Raw genomic sequence first — 6000 nt, 5'->3', positions numbered from 1 at the left:
CCAGGGTCTCCCTTATGCTAGGTAAGTGCTTTCCCATTGACCTACAATCCTAGAACCAGAAGATGAAATTATAAGAACACTGATAACAATACCTTTCTGTTATAAAGTGATTTTTTTTGTTTCCTATGGAATATGTACGTATGTATGTATACACACACACACACACACACACTTATGTCCTTCCTTATTTATATATTTAGTACTGGGGATTGAACCCAGGGGTGCTCTACCACTGAGTGGAATCCCCAACCCTTTTTTATTGTGAGACAGGGTCTTGCTAAATTGCCCAGGTTTGACTTGTATTTGTAATCCTCTTGCCTTAGTCTTTAGATACCTGGGATTACAGGTGTGCACTACCATGCCATCTTGAATAACAGATTTTAAAGTATCTGTGCTATTTATTGGAACTGGGCGTGGTTGTGCACCCCTATAATCCCAGTGGTTTGTGAGGCTGAGACAGGAGGATCTTGAGTTCAAAGCCAGTATCAGCAAAAGCAAGCCGCTAAGCAACTGAGACCCTGTCTCTAAATAAAATACAAAATAGGGCTGGGGATGTGGTTCAATGGTCGAGTGCCCCTGAGTTCAATTCTGAGTACCACAAAAACCAAACCAAAACAAAAAACTGTACCATTTATTAACTGGGCAATTACTAATGAACTTCCTTAGTGTTAAACACCACCCCCCCCCACACACACGTTAAACCATATAATTGTTTATATAAATCAAATACTGCATTATTCCTACCAGATTATATATTTCATGAGAGGAAGGAACTTGGTTTTGTTCATTGATATTTCCCTAGCTTCTAGAATAGTATTTGGCATATAAATTATGTACCAAAAGATGTTTGGTACGTATTTGTTGAATGGATAATGCATTTTTTGAAGCCAGAAATATCCTATATTTTGTGTCCTTATAGCAAATGCCAAGTTGTTGCTTAAAATTAAGGATAAACAAATCCTCATTCAGGAATAGAAATATAAGACTTTCTTAGAAGCTATGTGTAAAATATTTCTGGCCTAAATAACATTCAAGATTTTTTTTTTTTTAAAAGAGAGTGAGAGAGAGAGAGAGAGAGTGAGAGAGAGAGAATTTTTAATATTTATTTATTTTTTTTTAGTTCTCGGCGGACACAACATCTTTGTTGGTATGTGGTGCTGAGGATCGAACCCGGGCCGCACGCATGCCAGGCGAGCGCGCTACCGCTTGAGCCACATCCCCAGTCCCTTAATATACTTTTTAAAGAATCAAAATTCAATACAAGAACACATACTCGTACTATAAAAACTAGAATAAGTGGGTAATTTTTTTTTTTTTTTTTTTTTTAGTACCAGTGATTAAACCCAGGGGTGCTTAACTACTGAGCTACATCCCAAGAACTTTTTCTTTTTTCTTTTGAGACAAGGTCTTACTAAGTTGTTTAGGGCCTTGCTAAATTGCTAAGGCTGGTTTTGAACTTGCAATCCTTCTGCCTCAGCCTCCCAAACCACTGGGATTACAGTTATGTGCCACTGGGTCAGGCTAAATATTTGATTTAGAAAGCAGTGCACTGTGTGTTGTTTTTTTTTTTTTTTTTTTAATTGGTACTGGGAATTGAACCTAGGTGCACTCTACCACTGAACCATATCCCCACCCCTTTTTTTAAATTTTGAGACAAGGTCTCACTTAGGGCCTTACTGAATTACTAAGACTGGTCTTCAACTTGCAATCCTCCTATCCTCCTGTTTCAGCCTCCAAATTGTTGGGATTACAGGCAACCACAGCATCCCAGCTGTTTTTTTTTTTTTTTTTTTTTTTTTTTAAGACTTGAGATCATTGTTGTAAAAATCAGATCTGAGAGTTAAACTTCTTGGTCTCAAGCTATATAATTAAAGTCAATTTTCTGACAAAGCAAAAAAATGTCCACAAAAATCAACATGGCATCAAATTGTTAATAGAAAGCATAAAACTATATTTTTTACTGTTACTTGTACAAGCAAGAAGACAAAGAAAATATTTACATGTTACATTTATGCTCTGGACTATGCTAATGTTATATACATAAATGACACAAATGAGATATCTGTCCTCAAATACATATGACATGGATGGGATATTTGCCCTCAGATTCATGTCAAATGTGCAGTTATTTGGATTCAAAGCCAACAACAACATAACAAATGCAGAGAACAACAGACCAAAAAAAGAAAAAAAAAAAAAAAAAACAGAAAGAAATCTTCATTAAGGCAAGATCCATTTAAATTTAGAGCTTATACTGGATAATAAACAGTTTGTGGAATAGTCAGAAGAGAAGGGAGTGAAATATTCAAGCAACAATTTAAGGAAGTCCATTTTATAAGATCATTTAATTCCAGTTGTTCAGTACTTATTTATGTCAGACCACCTCTTTACTGAATGTTGAGTTTCCTGTACTCAGACTTGGAAAAAATCATCTTGTGGTTTGAAAATAGCATACTCTCAAGATAGTTGAGTGAAAAGTATATTTTTGCTTGCTATTTTTTTTTTTACAACAAATTCTACTTTAAAATGAGGGTGAATTAACCAGATTTGAGATTAACTCTCATTGGTAGAACTGTGGGAGGTTATTCACTATGCTTGGAAGATAATGGACCAGAGCTGGGTGAAGTGGCACACCCCTGTAATCCAGCAGCTCAGGAGGCTGAAGGAGGAGGATGGAGAGTTCAAAGCCAGCCTCAGCAACAGAAAGGCACCAAGCAAGTGAGACTGTGTCTCTAAATAAAATACAAAATAGGGCTGGGGATGTGGCTCAGTGGTCAAGTGTCCCTGAGTTCAATCCCTAGTACCCTCCCCACCCCCCCCAAAAGATAACAGATTAGATTTTATTTTGGCAGGGGGAGGGGTGGGAATCAGGGATTGAATCCAGGGGTGCTTAACTAAGGAGCCACATCCTCAGCCCTTTTTAAATATTTTATTTAGAGACAGGGTCTTGCTAAACTGCTTAGGGTCTCATAAAGTTGCTGAGGCTGGCTTTGAACCTCAGCAACTGGGTTGCTGGGATTATAGGTATTTGCCACCATGCCCAGCTATAGATCAGATTTTCAAAAGCGTTTTATACATAAATCATTGACAGAAGAGGACCTGAAATAAAGAAGAGTTTTTGATCTGTTATTTTTTTTTTTTTTTTAATTTAAGAATATAAAGGGGGCTGGGGATGTGGCTCAAGCAGTAGCGTGCTCGCCTGGCATGCGTGCGGCCTGGGTTCGATCCTCAGCACCACATACCAACAAAGATGTTGTGTCTGCCGAAAACTAAAAAATAAATATTAAAATTCTCTCTCTCTCGGGCTGGGGTTGTGGCTCAGCAGTAGAGTGCCCGCCTCGCATGTGTGAGACCCTGGGTTCCATCCTCAGCACCACATAAAAATAAATAAACAAAATAAAGATAAATATTTACAATCCAGCAAAATAAAATAATTAAAAAAAATTCTCTCTCTCTCTTTCAAAAAAAAAAAAAAAAAAAAAAAGAATATAAAGGAGCCAGGGGAGGTGACACATGCCTGTAATCCCAGTGACTCAAGAAGGTTGAGGCAGGATGGCAAGAGTTCCAGGCCAGCCTGTGCAACTTAGCAAGACCCTGTATTAAAAAAAAAAAAAAAAAAAAAAAAAGAAAGAGAAAAATTGGGGGAGCAAGAGGGAAGCTTTCATAAAACAGAGTAGAGGAAGAATTGTGCTCAAGTTAAAGAACAAAATCTGAAGAATATCAACAGCAGAAGCATTCTGGAGTAAAATGAATGCCAATAACTCTCTCAATATGAATTTACTAAAATTAAAAGGTAAACAGCCTCAACTTGTGGAGGCTTACAACATCAGAATGTGCAGCACACTTGTGATACCAGACCCTCTAGGAAAAAAAGAAATACTCAAAACAAAAAATTTAAAGGGTATGGAAATGACTCTAAAGTGAAAATTAGAACATTCTAATTTACTTTCAATAAATGAAAATAAAAATCACGTAGGATTATAAGATACTATTACGTTTTTGATCACTTATCCCAGAAAGTGAATTATTAGGATCGTATCTCTTCAAAGCCAATGGAAAAGTCAATGATCCTTCTAAAAATATTCAGAATAGGGTACATTTCAACATTTAAGAAATCGCGAAAATAAGTGTGTAAATTATTTGAAAAAAATGTAAAAATTAAAAAATTTGACTGATATTATGCTTGTAATATTTCTAAATCATTTAAAAATATGTGAATATTATTACTTCTATTTTAAAAGATATAAGAAAAATTACTCTTTTGGGGGGCTTCTAGGAAAACTTAAGGCATAATCAATATCCACATCCAAACGTGCATGCGTGTGTGTGTGTGTGTGTGTGTGTGTGTATCTCTAAATTTCTTTTTAGAGATTATTATCTATTTAAGGTGCATGAAGAGCTCAGTGACAGTCCAGGAATCAGAAACCAGCTCAAGTCGATCATTTCATGAGCATAACAAATCACCCAAAAGCCCACCTTTAATAACTAAAGCAGTCATAAAACCAGGCCGATAGTTACCCTACTCCAGCGAGAACAGAATCCTCGGTCTTATTGTTGTGAAGCAGATGTCATTATGGGTGGGGCTGACGCGCCGAGCAGCCGAAACATTTTTGAACCACCCCCCGCCCCCCGCACACTTTCAATGGGATAGAAGGGGCTCCAAAAGGTAAGGGGAGGACTCCCAATCGCCCATTCCTGCTAGGAATGAGCAAGTCTCGACGTGGCCGTGGTACTCGTAAAGACCACTGTGAGATTTCGTCAAATTCCCCACAATTAAGTCCTACTCTGCGAAAGAGACCGTCCCTCTCTCCCCTCCCCTGCCGGCTCCTCCTCGGGACACTTGGCTGAGTCTTTCTTTCCCTTCTTCCCACGCTGAGGTGAGGCGGCACGCAAGCTGGAGACGCCGGTTTTTCTCTGCGCGCGGAGGGAACGCTGCGGGTAAGAAGCCAGAGAGGCGGGAAGGGAGCGGGCGGCATTGTGGGGAGGCAGAAAAGGCTCGCCCGGGACGAGCCGGGCTGGGGGAGAGAAGGGACACGAGGGCCGCCGGGCCGAGGTGACGAGGGAAATCTCTGACTCCGAGCTGGGACAGGGCGCTTCCGGCGGGCCACGGTCGCTCTCGGCGTGGCGCGGCCCACCTTCCAGGCCCCAGCCCAGCCGTTTAGGGGATTAGGAGAGAGAGTAAACCGCGGCTCGCACTTGCCTCAGAGCGGGTGACCAATAATTGATAATAGTCTTTGCTCGGCGCCGGGCCTTGTCCTACAATTTCGAACAGTGTCTCCGGCAACCACGACGCCATCTTGGGACGCCACCGCCGTCGCTAAGACAACCAGGAAGGGGCGGGGCTTGATTGGGGTCAGGAGGCCAAAGCCCTAGTTTAAACCGAATCACGCTTTTGAGCTGGCAGGGGTGTTTCTAACTCGGAGAGATCGTTTCTTCTTCCAAGGGTCACAAGGAACCCTGGTCCGTGAAATTTCCACGTCCAGGTCTTGGGTGACCCGAAGGGGAATTAGTTCCTGCTACCACAGAGGGGAGGGGGTGACCCCGGCGGAGGGATACCAAGCGGAGTCCCACAGTCCCCTTCCTGGTCCCTCGAAGAGATCGGGAGGAGATCTGAGGCCGCTTGGAGAGTTGATCCGAGGCCTGGGGAGGGAGGGGCGATGTGATGGCCCGCGAGTAGGCAGCGGGACCGGTCCCGCGGACGCTCCAGCGAGCAGGGGCCAAGGGGAAAAGTAGTTCCCAGAGGGTGTTGGAACGGGCGGGGAGAGGCGGCGCGGGCGGAGGCGCACGCCGGGCGCGGTGCTGCGGCTCAGCTGATAATTGAAGGGACCCGAGGAGCCGCCGCCGCCGCCGCCGGGGGGGGTGGGGGGAGCGAGTGGAAGTTACTGCCGCGCCACCGAGTCCGGACCGGAGACTTTGGGGCCTAACTAGGTAATTGGGGAGCAGTGCTGAGCGGCTGGGGCAGGCTTGGGGGAGGGGGGCCGTACTGAGGGGTGGGGGATG

The 6000-nt window shown here is 42.9% G+C and overlaps 1 protein-coding gene across 15 annotated transcripts in view; it reads left to right on the top strand.

The window, feature by feature from the left end:
- Positions 1-4837: 4837 nt before the first annotated feature.
- TRIP12 (thyroid hormone receptor interactor 12) overlaps positions 4838-6000 on the top strand; it is a 150641-nt gene continuing 149478 nt past the window's right edge. For 7 of the 15 annotated variants that reach the window (XM_081262340.1, XM_081262335.1, XM_081262334.1 and 4 more), the window contains exon 1: positions 5576-5928. The gene's annotated coding sequence lies outside the window, so the exon portion shown is untranslated. Of the gene's footprint in view, positions 4939-5573; positions 5929-6000 lie in introns of those variants that run through there. The other 8 variants (XM_081262341.1, XM_081262338.1, XM_081262337.1 and 5 more) reach the window with 4 other exon arrangements.

This window comes from Spermophilus citellus, assembly GCF_964194105.1.
Source record: "Spermophilus citellus genome assembly, chromosome: 11".
Lineage (NCBI taxonomy): Eukaryota > Metazoa > Chordata > Mammalia > Rodentia > Sciuridae > Spermophilus > Spermophilus citellus.
This window is presented reverse-complemented; position numbering and strand designations above follow the sequence as displayed.